Source organism: Anolis sagrei, chromosome 4, assembly GCF_037176765.1.
Source record: "Anolis sagrei isolate rAnoSag1 chromosome 4, rAnoSag1.mat, whole genome shotgun sequence".
NCBI lineage: Eukaryota > Metazoa > Chordata > Lepidosauria > Squamata > Dactyloidae > Anolis > Anolis sagrei.
In genome coordinates, this window is record NC_090024.1 from 87,607,094 (window position 1) to 87,619,116 (window position 12,023).

At 44.6% G+C, this 12,023-nt stretch overlaps 1 protein-coding gene across 1 annotated transcript in view; it reads left to right on the top strand.

Moving 5' to 3' along the window:
• The first annotated feature begins 6,788 nt into the window (after positions 1-6,788).
• IRF4 (interferon regulatory factor 4) overlaps positions 6,789-12,023 on the top strand; it is a 34,349-nt gene continuing 29,114 nt past the window's right edge. Inside the window, 1 exon segment of the mRNA XM_067467517.1 lies at positions 6,789-6,913. The gene's annotated coding sequence lies outside the window, so the exon portion shown is untranslated.

A 12,023-nucleotide genomic window follows, 5' to 3' on the forward strand; every position in this document is an offset into this window, starting at 1 on the left:
TATGGAAATTGGCAATAAATAACAAGCTGACATCTAAATTAACAGTTAAAAGAGAGATATGTTTTTTGGTGATGTATGGAGAAAATTTAGTGGAAAAGGATCCAAAAAGAAAGACAGAAAGTTACCACCAGAAGAGGAAATGACATTTTGGACAGATCATATATAAAAGGAGTGGATCAGTGGGAGGGGAACACACTGGTGAGGGATAGAAGATGTGTATAAGCCTAAAAATAACAGTAGATGCCAAAAGTTAATGGGTTGTAGATTGTATTGAATATTATATGTCTGCTGTAACACAAATGATGTATAACAAATGTACCGAAAAATGTTTTTTTAATCCCTGCAACACACATAGTACAAAACTAGCAAAACACCCACCTGGTAGTCTTGCTCATCTAATAGTTTGAAATGGACTTTGATGTTAATGTGATTTCATTATGGCCCCTGAATAACATCCCACATTTTCTGCTTTGAACTGGAATATATGGCAGTGTGAACTCAGATAACCCAGTTCAAAGCAGATAATGTGGGATTTTTCTCCCTTTCTGGCTGTGTGGAAGTTTCCTATTAATCTCTAAACCAGAGGGCCCTTCCACACAGCCCTATATTCCATAATAACAAGGCATAAAAACCCATCATATCTACTTTGAGCTGGGTTATCTGAGTCCACACTAAAATAATGTGGGATTTTCTGCCTTGATATTCTGGGATATAAGGCTGTATAGAAGGGCCCAGAGTCTGAACTATTTTTCTCCCATGCAATTTTTTCACTTCGACTCATACATTGAATTTACGTGGTACTATATTGTATATTTTTTTTGCTCTGGGTCCTTTATTTTTTTTCTCACAATAATATTCAAAAGTTTTTTTTAAAATGTTCTATTCAGAATCTTTTTACCTTCCCTTTCCTGATCCCTAACTATATATAAATAAAAATGTAATGTTCGTTTGTGTGATTAACATGACTGAAAAACCACTCCAAGAACTGACATCAAATTTGGACACAATACACCTATCAGTTGAATGAGTGACCATCATTCATAAAGACACTGAAAAACACAGCAGAAACAAAACTATTTTTTTTAAAAAAAAAATACATTACAACGCATCAGGAGAGAATGCTTCTGGAACATGGCCATACAGCCCGGAAAACTATAACAACCCAGTGATTCCAGCCATGAAATCCTTCAACAATACTATTATTATATTAATTATATTATATTATATTATATTATATTATATTATATTTTTATTTATCGTGTCAGGAGCAAGTCGCTTCTGGCGTGAGAGAATTGGCCTTCTGCAAGGACGTTGCCCAGGGGACGCCCGGATGATTTTGATGTTTTATCATCCTTGTGGGAAGCTTCTCTCATGTCCCCGCATGAGGAGCTGGAGCTGATAGAGGGAGCTCATCCGCCTCTCCCAGGATTCGAACCTGCGACCTCTCGGTCTTCAGTCCTGCCGGCACAGGGGTCTAACCCACTGTGCCACCGGGGGCTCCATATTATTAATTATATTAATTATTAAAATATAAGTAAATATAATGTTCGTTTGTGGGATTAACATAACTGAAAAACCACTCCAAGAATTGACACCAAATTTGGACACAATACACCTATCAGTCCAATGAGTGACCATCATTCATAAAGACACTGAAAAACACAGCAGAAGAGACTTTAAAAGCCAAAAATTTTAAAAACATTACAACGCGTCAGGAGAGAATGCTTCTGGAGCATGGCCATACAGCCTGGAAAACTACAACAACCCAGTGATTCCAGCCATGAAACTCTTCAACAATACTATTATTATATTAATTGTTAATTATTAATTATATTGATTAATATTAATTAATATTAATTTCTATATAAATAAAAATGTAATGTTCGTTTGTGGGATTAACATAAGTGAAAAACCACTTGATGAATTGACACCAAATTTGGACACAATACACCTATCAGGCCAACAAGTGACCATCACTCATAAAGACACTGAAAAACACAGCAGAAGAGACTTAAAAAGCCCCCCCCCCATAAAAAAATACAATGCATGCGCAGGGCTGTAGCCAGAAAATCTTTTTGGGAGGGGTTGAAATTTTGGGGGGGGGGTTGAAAATTTTGCGGGGGGGGGGGTTGAAACCTGCCTCCTAGCTCACGCTGAAGCAAAGAGCACAGCAGGGGGCAGAGCAGCCTCCAATAGCCTGCAGCTCCGCCCTTGTCAACCACCTCCACCAAGTCTGGCCTCCTTAAAGAGAGCATTCAACATCCCCTCCCCCAACTTGGTTGCTTCACTAATGTTCTGTTGTGCTGGGCCTGTAAATAATTGTCTTTAGAACAGGATGTGCAACCTTTGCCCAGCGGGAAGCCAGGGGGCCTAAAGAGAAGTTCTCAGAGGTTTCCACCACAAACAGTCTTTAGATGGCTTGAGAAGTACAACAAAGTCTTTTATTAATGAACAATCAAACAGAAACTTCTCTTGTCTTCAGTAAAGTTAAGCAAATGATTCCAAGCTTTTAGTCAACTGGTGAATTCCTAATCTTGCTCACGAAGGACAGGCAACTGTCTTCACTAACTTCTTCTTTAAAGGAAAATCCCCTTTTTAACTTCTCCCAGGCTGACTGTAATCTAACCCTTACTGATGTGGGCTCCGCTATCGGGTTGAACTGCGTCTTGAATGCCGAGTGGACCTACCAGCAAGGCAGTAGATGTTCTCCAGCTGGTGTTCTTTGGTCTTTAGGGCTGTTTTCCTGGGAATTCTTTGGAGACTCTTAAGACCTTTCTCCCCCGGAAGGTCTTAAGGGTTGAAGCTTTTGTACAGGGGAAGCTTGCACACATCCTATACATAAACTTACCTTGCTGAGACTAACTAAAAATGGCTCCCTTCCCTTCCCAATTGCCCTGAGCAAGGGGCGGAACCAAAACTTAACAATGACCGACAGGTGACTTGCCCTATGACTGCAACGAAAGAAGCCACGTAGCTGCAGAGTCCCTGAAACCTAGGACTGCAAGCAAACATTTAATACAAAGCAAATAAAGTTGGAGCTCCTGGTACAGCTGTACCAGAACAACGACATCGGCTATTGCTGCAAGTAATGACAGTGTGAATAAATTGCTAATATTTGCTTGAGATAGTGCTTGCAGTTCTGGAGGGACTCTTGATTTTTTTGCATCTCATAGACCTAGCATAGGGATTTGGTTAACCAGTTAAAATTCATGAGTAAACCAGGTTTTTTTTTTAATAAAATCTGAAACATTTTGGGGGGGGGGGGGTTGGACCCCTAAACCCCCTCCCCCTCGCTACTACATATATACACACATATATACACAAAACATATATACACAGACTGGGCCACAGCAATGCATGCCAAGGGACAGCTAGGTGTATCATATTTAATTAGGAAGTACACAGGCTTTCCATGATGAACTCTTTAGGCATTCAGGAAGAATCCAAACATGAAGGCAATTGTCTTGATTTTGTTTGTTTGTTTGTTTGTTTTATGACATTTATATGCCACCCTTCTCACCCCGAAGGGGACTCAGAGCAGCTTACAAGATATATACACATATGATACATTATATTATTAGCATTATATTATTATTACATGTAATATTACTATGATTAGTAATATTACTTGTAATATAAAATACATAATTATATTATTATTAGTAGTATTATATTATAAAACATCAAATCATCCGGGTATCCCCTGGGCAACGTTCTTGCAGACGGCCAGTTCTCTCACACCAGAAGCGACTTGCAGTTTCTCAAGTCGCTCCTGACACGGCAAAAAAACGTATTATATTGTATTGCATTATAATATTATAATTATTATATGTATATACAATACAATATATTATTATTAGCATAGCACAGGAGATAAGATGGAACTGTCGCCTATATATCAACAAATAATTTCTTCCTTGTAGATGTAGTGTAGGGTTCTACAGTGTAGATGCAGCCTAATAATGTTTACACTGCCAAATTAATGCATTTTGATTGACACTACTCCGACTACCAAACTCAATACTGGAAGTTGTAGTTTGGTAAGGCACCAGCACTCTGGCAACGAGGGCTGAGGACTTTGCAAAACTGCAAATCTCAGGATTCCATGGCACTGAGCCATGGCAATTAAAGTGGTGCATTAATTCTGTACCCAACTCTCAAATGGAAAGCTGTTAGGAATTGTGGAAGTTGGAGTCCAAAACACCTGGAGGGTCGAAGTTTGCCCATGCCTGCTTTTGAGTCTAATTGATCAGGTGACCAGAGTTGATGTGTCCCGAGGAAGGCGACTAAAATTATCAAGGGTCTGGAGAACAAGCCCTATGAAGAGGGGCTTAAAGAGCTGGGCATGTTAAGCCCGAAGAAGAGAAGAGAGACATGATAGCCATGTGAGAGGAAGTCATAGGGAGGAGGGAGCAAGCTTGTTTTCTGTTGCCCTGGAGACTAGGATGCACAACAATGGCTTCAAACTACAAGAAAGGAGATTCCATCTGAACATTAGGAAGAACTTCCTGGCTGTGAGAGCTGTTCAGCAGTGGAACTCTCTGCCCTGGAGTGTGGTGGAGGCTCATCTTTTGGAAGCTTTTAAACAGAGGCTGGATGGCCATCTGTCGGGGGTGCTTTGAATGCAATATTCCTGCTTCTTGGCAGGGGGTTGGACTGGATGGCCCATGAGGTCTCTTCCAACTCTATGATTCTATGATTCTAAGCCACCCTAACAGTTTCTGTTATTAGTTCCTAGGTCAAATTAGGCATGCTGAACCTTCAGGAGTGATCAGGGATACGAAAAGGGACCTACACTGTGGAATTAATGCAGTTTGAAACCACTTCCCATCCGTCAATGCTATGAAATCCTACGATCTGTATCTTGGGGAAGCCCAGCACTCTTCGGCAGAGGAGAGAGGCTCCCAGGATTCCATAGCATGGACCCAATGACAAGCAAAGTGGTCTCGAACTGCATCAATTCTGCAGTTTAGATGCAACCCAAGAACAGTGAAAGTTCTTCTCCCTTTCAGGAGAGATGATGGGAGGTTCGGTTCCGGTTTCATTCGTCCCCAAAGCACATGGGGAATGTCAAGAAGGCATCTCATCCGAATACACCTCTGCTTGGCAGCCATAATAATAATAATAATAATAATAATAATAATAATAATAATTATTATTATTATTATTATTATCATTATTATTATTTATACCCCACCACCATCTCCACCCAAAAGGGACTCGGGGCGGCTAACATGAGGCCAAGCCCAAAGATACAATACAGCAAAATAAAATACAAAATACACAACAAAAATTTCATCAGAATAAAATACATACAGTAGCAAAATAAAATAAAGTCAATTAAAACATTATAAAATCGAAGGGAAAAAGGCTTTTAATGTAAGCATTTGAATGTAAGCTTTTAATGGAGTCTCCTGCTGAAGAAAAAAAAGCGAGATATAAATAAACATATTATTAATATTAATATTAATTAATATAATTAATAACTAATAATATCATTAATATAATAATAGTATTGTCGAAGGCTTTCATGGCTGGGTTGTTTTGAGTTTTCCGGGCTGTATGGCCATGTTCCAGAAGCATTCTCTCCTGACGTTTCTCCTGCATCTATGGAAAGCATTCTCATAGGTTGTGAGGTCCGTTGGAAGCTAGGAAAATTGGGTTTTATATATCTGCGGAATGTCCAGGATGGGAGAAAGAACTCTTGTCTGTTGGAGGTAAGTGTGAATGTTTCAATTGGCCACCTTGATTAGCACTGAATGGCCTTGCAGTTTCAAGGTCTGGCTGCTTCCTGCCTGGGGGAATCCAGTTCAAAGCCAATAATGTGATATATTATAATGGGATATAGGGCTGTATGGAAGGGCCTTCAGTCTCTTAAAGGATCAACGGGATTGCTCTCAATAAGCCAAAAGATTTTATTTATTGTGTCAGGGGGAACCAAACAGTTGTATTGTATTTAAAACACACACACACAAAGTTTGCAAACTTGGCATTCTGTTAAATGTCCATTGACCACTAGCTGGCCACTTGGGAGTGCCTCTGGTGTTGCTATAAGAAGGTCCTCCGACCTCCATTGTGAATTGTGAATGTGGCAGGGGATTGTCTAGCATTGCAGTAGGTGGTCTGTGGTTTGCTCTTCTCCACACTCACATGTGGTGGATTCTACTTTGTAGCCCCATTTCTTAAGGTTGGCTCTGCATCTCGTGGTGCCAGAGTGCCTTCCAAGTCGCCCAGTTTTCTGTGTGATTAAGGTGCTGGGTTTTAACCTGCCGCTTTTAGACTCTTGCTTGCTGAGATGTTCCAGCGAGTGTCTGGAGGCCAAAAGATGCAAGATGGGAAGTCCTAGCCTGGTCCCGAAAGTTGGAAACCTCTTTGCCTTAGACAATGGGTTAAACTTTTCGACAAATCACTCTCTCTCAGCCTCAAAGGAAAGCAAAGGCAACCCCCTTTAAAACCCATTTTGGTCTCATAGCATTAAGCTAGACATCCTCAAACTGCAGTCCTCCAGCTGTTTGGGCCTCCAACTTCCAGAAGCTCTAACCAGCCTGTTCAATGGTCAGGAATTCTGGGAGTTGGGGGCCCAAAGAGCTGGAGGTCCACAGTTTGAGGATACCTGCATGAAGTCATACTGGTTATTCTACAACGTGGATTGACCCAGGCTTTTCTCGCTCTGGGCTCCACCCGACACTCAGGGGCTCAGGCCACGCCCCCGGACACGCCTCCTTCCCCCTCCCCGGGTCATAAAAGAAAGTTCCTCCTTCTCTCACGCTGTAACTGCGGGTCGGGGATCGAGGCTCGCGGTTTGAAATTGGATCCCTTTCCCTCCCCGTCCCTTTCGGAAAGCCGCCTCGGGTGGCCAAGACTCTTCTGCTGCTTCCCATCCGCAAGCGAAAGCGCCTTGGAAAAGGGAAAGGTAAGGCACTCCCCCGCATCCCATTGACTTTGGCTTGGAACTTGCATGATTCCAGAACACTGAGCCATGGAGTGTAGATACAGGGCAGATCAGGCCTGGGCAAACTTTGGCCTCCCCTCCAGGCGTTTTGGACTTCAACTCCCATCATTCCTAACAGCCTCAGGCCCTTTCCTTTCTCCCCTCAGCCGCTTAAGCTGGGGCTAACAGCAGGAACTTCCCCGCCCTCCAGATTCGGTGAGCCGGAGCAAAAACTATTAATCTACTCACATTGCAGGTTTTCAAACTGCTAGGTTGGCAGAAGCTGGGGCTAACAGTGGGAGCTCCCGCGCTCCCCAGATTCGGTGAGCCGGAGCAGAAGCTATCGCTCTACTCACATTGCAGGTTTTTGAACTGCTAGGTTGGCAGAAGCTTGGGCTAACAGCGGGAGCTCCCCCGCTCCTCAGATTCGGCGAGCTGGAGCAGAAGCGATTTATCTACTCACATTGCTGCTAGGTTGGCTGAAGCTGGGGCTAACAGCGGGAGCTCCCCCGCTCCCCAGATTCGGTGAACCGGAGCAGAAGCTATTGATCTACTCACACTGCAGGTTTTCGAACTGCTAGGTTGGCAGGAGCTGGGGCTAACAGCGGGAGCTCCCCCGCTCCTCAGATTCGGCGAGCCGGAGCAGAAGCGATTTATCTACTCACATTGCTGCTAGGTTGGCTGAAGCTGGGGCTAACAGCAGGACCTCCCCGCTCCCCAGATTCGGTGAGCTGGAGCAGAAGCTATTGATCTACTCACATTGCAGGTTTGCGAACTGCTAAGTTGGCAGAAGCTGGGGCTAACAGCGGGAGTTCCCGCGCTCCCCAGATTCGGTGAGCCGGAGCAGAAGCTATTGATCTACTCACATTGCATGTTTTCGAACTGCTAGGCTTGCAGAAGCTGGGGCTAACAGCAGGAGCTCCCCAGATTCGGTGAGTCGGAACAGAAGCTATTGATCTACTCACATTGCAGGTTTTCGAACTGCTAGGTCGGCAGAAGCTGGAGCGAATAGCAGGAGCTTCCCCGCTCCCCAGATTCGGTCAGCAAGTTCAGCAGCTCAGCACAACAGGGGGGTTCCAAGTAGTGTGTGTAGGTTCCTTCAAATTATCTGTTGACTTCAGGTGACCTTGGGCCATATAATCCAGAACATCAAGGCACAAAATCCCACAAGATCTGTTTTGAACTGGGTTATCTGAGTCCACACTGCCAGATATCCCAGTTCAGAGCAGAACGGCTGAGGTGGAAAAGGAAAGGGCCTGAGGCTGTTAGGAATGAATCGAGTTGAGGTCCAAACCACTTGGAGGGAAGGCCGAAGTTTGCCCAGGCCTGGTGTAGATGCACCCACAATACGTTGCACTCTCTTCCAGCTACTCTTGCTGGCTCATCCACGGGTGCTTCCCTTCGTTCTTTGCGAATAGCGTCGCGCGTGGCTCATTTTCTGAATGAAGGAGCTCGTGGGGGTGACCCAGAGAGAGTGGCAGGGGATCTGAGCCACTAAGAAGAGGAAAGAGACTAATGGGGTCCTTGTGGGGGGAAGTGGAGGGTCCCTATCAACCATCCGCCGCCTTCTTGGCTGCCTCGGTCCTGTAGAATTGAAGCTTCTTTCCTTTTCCACGCGAGATAATGAATCCACTTGAAATCTGGCCTCCTACAGAATTCTAGAATTTGTAGTTCAGGAAGGAGCCTTTCACAGCCTCACTAAACTACAAACCCCAGAATTCTGCAGGAAGCAGAAACCGGGTTTAAAGTGGATTCATTTTCTAGTGGGATGAGGACGGTCCAAAGTTTGGCCAAGTTTTGGGAAGGAAAGGGTAAGGCGGGTCTTTTCCCAGGGAGCATCCGAGCCTGTCAATGTTGCCCCAGCTCCCCAGAGGGGGGTAAAAACCCCTCCAACAGAAGAAGGCATGTCCCAGCAGTGTCAGATTTACGCCACGGATGAGTGACGGGGCGGTCCCCACTCTTCACGCATCTTCTTCCCCAGCCGCCTCAGTTCAGTGGAACATCATTGCATGCCGCTGTGTTCAGGGTTATATTTTTAGTCCCCCAAGGGCTCTGGTTTTGAGTTCTCTCTCTCCCTCCCGCTAAGGCCCCTTCCACACAGCCGAATAAAATCCCATATTATCTGCTCTGAACTGGGATATCAGGCAGTGTGGACTCAGATAACCCAGTTCAAAGCAGATCTTGTGGGATTTTCTGCCTTGATGTTCTGGCTTATATGGCCCAAGGTCACCCAAAGTCAACAGATAACGTGAAGGCACCTACACACACTACTTGGAGGCCCCCTGTGGTGCTAAGCTGCTGAACTTGCTGACCGAATCTGGGGAGTGGGGGAGCTCCTGCTGTTAGCCCCAGCTTCTGCCAACTTAGCCGTTGGAAAACATTCCACCGTGAGTAGATCAGTAGGTACCGCCCTGACTGACCGAATCTTACTTACTGAATCTGGGGGAACGGGGGAGCTCCTGCTGTTAGCCCCAGCTTCTGCCAACCTAGCAGTTTAAAAACATGTGAGTAGATCAATAAGTACAGCCCTGGCTGACCGAATCTGGGGAGTGGAGGAGCTCTTGCTGTTAGCCCCAGATTCTCTCTGCCCCGGAGTGTGGTGGAGGCCAGGCCCGTAGCCAGGATTTCGTTTCGGGGGGGGGGGGGGGGCTGAATTTTTTTTCAGGGTTTGAGTTTCGGGGGGGGGGGGTGAGTCTGAGTGAAAGAGGGTCTAGCCTAGCAAACCTTTTGTATCATTACCCCAATACCCCCATGCATATGGGATATATTGAGTATCGTGATCAGATCATGATATGAATACACATAACAGTTTAAATAATGCACCAATAAGGCCTTTTCGCGAACCACCATGAGAATTTCGGGGGGGGGGGCTGAAGCCCCCCGAGGCCCCCCCCCCCCCGCTACATGCCTGGTGGAGGCTCCTTCTTTTGAGGTTTTTAAACAGAGGCTGGATGGCCATCTGTCAGGGGTGCTTTGAATGCAATATTCCTGCTTCTTGGGAGCAGGGGAGCTTCTGCTGTTAGCCCCAGCTTCTGCCAACCTAGAATTTCGAAAGCCTGCAATGTAAGTAGATCAATAGCTTCTGCTCTGGCTCACCGAATCTGGGGAGCAGGGGAGCTCCTGCTGTTAGCCCCAGCTTCTGCCAACCTGGCAGTTTGAAAACATGCAATGTGAGTAGATTAACAGGTACCTCTCCAGAGGGAAGGGAATGGCGCTCCATGCAGTCATGCTGGCCACATGATCTTGGAGGTGTCTAAGGACAATGCTAGAATAGACAATGTCAAGAGGAAACCTTTACCTTTTACACACCCAGTACTTAATACTAGTAAGTGCTGTTATGACTAATAATAGTTCCTGTGTGTATGTGCCTATCAAATCACCCACTATTTATGGAAGTCCATGGATTTTATAGGTTTCTTAGGCAGGGAGTACTCAGAAGTGGTTTTTCCCAGTTCTTTCCTCTAAACTGACCAGTATTAACTGAGTCGAGTTTTCTGGGCTGTATGGCCATGTTCCAGAAGCATTCTCTCCTGAAGTTTCATCCACATCTATGGCAGACATCCTCAGAGATGTGGGGCAAAATGCCAGGAGGGAATGCTTCTGGAACGTGGCCATACAGCTCAGAAAACTCATAACAACCCTGTGATTTTGGCCATGAAAGCCTTCGACAGCACTTGCTGTTAATTGTTAATATCTCATCCAATACTGACCATGCTTTGCTGCCTAGATCAGATACGATCTGCATATTTAGCACTAATATTAGTGAATGAATGCTATTTTTGGTATCTGAATAGCTTTATTTTTTTCCTTAATCTCAAGTGAGGATTAAATATGAGGATACTTAGACAAGGGCCCAGATTTACCTGTCATAATAAGGCAGAGGGCCCATCCACATAGCCATATAACCCAGAGTATAAAGGCAGATAATTGACAATATCTGCTTTGAACTGGGTTATTTGAGTGCACACTGCTATATAACCCAATTCAATGCATATAATGTGGGATTTATACAGATCCCACATTATATGCATTGAATTGGGTTAGGAGGGGAGGGGGCTAGAGATGGGGGCTAGAGATACAGACACTTAATATCCCATTAAGGCCCCTTCTACACTCTCCTATATCCCAGGATCTGATCCCAGATTGTCTTCTTATCCCATATTATCTTGCAGTGTAGACACATAATCAGGGAGCAGATCCTGGCATATAGGAGAGTGTAGGTCTAACCTAAATGAATTATGATGGCTGTCAGAATAAAAAGAGGTGGGGAACCATGGTGTCAGATCCTAAAAGCAATTTAGGGATCTCCACCCTTGCCCATGAAGGAAAATGAGATCAATCCCATTTTGAGGACATTTGAGTAAGGTTGTGATGATCCCTTCTGGAACTGCCTTTCCAGTGAGCGGTGCACCCTAAGAAGTATACAAAAAGGGGACTTTTTGCACATGTTTGTGTTGTGTTTTCACCCCTTGGTGAAGATGGAGAGCTAAATTTGTCTCAGTAAATCATGTTTGGGTAGGTGCCAAGTAAGGATGAGTGGGAGATGTTCGGAAAGTGATGAAAATAATTTGAGGAGGGGGAAAATTCTGCTTTAGGGGCTCCAAAAATCAAGTCTGTGACAAGTATATGAGGAATGAAGCCAAGGGAGATGGTCTTCCCAAGAGAGCCATGTTTTAAACTATTTACCCTCCAATGACAATTACTAAGAATGGGGTGGTCCAAAGATGTCCAAGGTCTTTTCTCACCAAATCTACTCCTAGTTTCTCAGAAGGTGCCTTGCCTGTACTGTCAGGATAAGAGATGAAGGGAAAGGGAAAAAAGATGGGAGTCCCTCTTCCTTGCCATTTTCGAATGGGAGACTATTATGGGGCAGGTAAACTGGTAGTTCCCTTCCTAGACTGGGAAGGGGAAAGGCTTGGGGAATGGAGATATTGGGGAGCCACAGAATGTCCATAGATGTCCTATTGAGAAGAACTTTTACTTCTTTGATGACTTTCACTCTTTGGAAATTTCGGAAATGGAGAGATGAAAGGAGAAGATATGGGGAGGAAGAGTTGAATGGGAAACTTCCTTTCTTTAAATGCGACTCCTT